Source organism: Vombatus ursinus, unplaced genomic scaffold (genome assembly GCF_900497805.2).
Source record: "Vombatus ursinus unplaced genomic scaffold, bare-nosed wombat genome assembly UNPS02014808.1, whole genome shotgun sequence".
In the NCBI taxonomy this organism is placed as follows: domain Eukaryota; kingdom Metazoa; phylum Chordata; class Mammalia; order Diprotodontia; family Vombatidae; genus Vombatus; species Vombatus ursinus.
The window spans coordinates 4,165,118-4,165,964 of NW_020954586.1; positions in this window are offsets into that span (position 1 = coordinate 4,165,118).

The following is an 847-nucleotide window of genomic DNA, read 5'->3' on the forward strand; positions in this document are numbered from 1 at the left end:
CCTGCAGCGGGCAGCGCCGGGGGCGGCAGCAGCGGCGATGGCGGAGGCGGCAGCGGGAGGGGAGCCGGAGCCGGGGCCGGGCCGGGGCCGGGGGCCGGAGCGAGATTCTCGGCTGAAGAGGCGGCGGCGACTGAGGCGGCCGCGGTTCCCGCCCCCCCTCCCCCACTCCGGCCCGCCCTCCGCCCCTTTGACCAATGGGAAGCCGCTATCCTGCCGGGGGCCGGCCCCTCTTCGTGGATGGGCATCTTATCCTGCCAATAGGAGAAGGAGCGGCTTCGGCGGGGGAAGGAGGAGCGTCCCTTCGGAGGACCAGCTCTCGGTCGTCATCCTCCCCACCCGGCCTGAGACGGGAGCCTCCTTGGGTCAATCTTTTCCTCTCGCGTTGCGGCCCGCAGGACCCCGGCAGGGGATGAGAGCCAATAAGAGCGGTTTCTTCTGCCGGCAACGTCGAGGCTCTGCTCGAAGAATTGAGCGCGGGGACTACAAGTCCCAGCATGCTGCGCGCTTTGGAGTCCTCAGAGTCCCCTACCGAGAGGCTCGGGAACTACGAGTCCCATGACGTCCCTCAGGCTGGTCCCCCTAAATTGGATCGCGGTGTGGATAGACTCGCGTGGACTCATTCGTAAACATCCAACCGCGTGTGGGTCCTGTACTCTCGAGAGCTGTACGTCGCTTTCCACCACCCTGACCCTCTCCGTCTCTGCTTCTGTCACTCTGTCTTTGTCTCTCTCTGTCTCTCTCTCCCTCCCTCATCTCTTCTCTCTTCTTTTCTTCTTTCTCCCCATCTCCCTCCCTCTCCCTTTGTCTTCTCTTCTCTCTCTCCCTCATCTCCCTCTCCCTCCCTTTC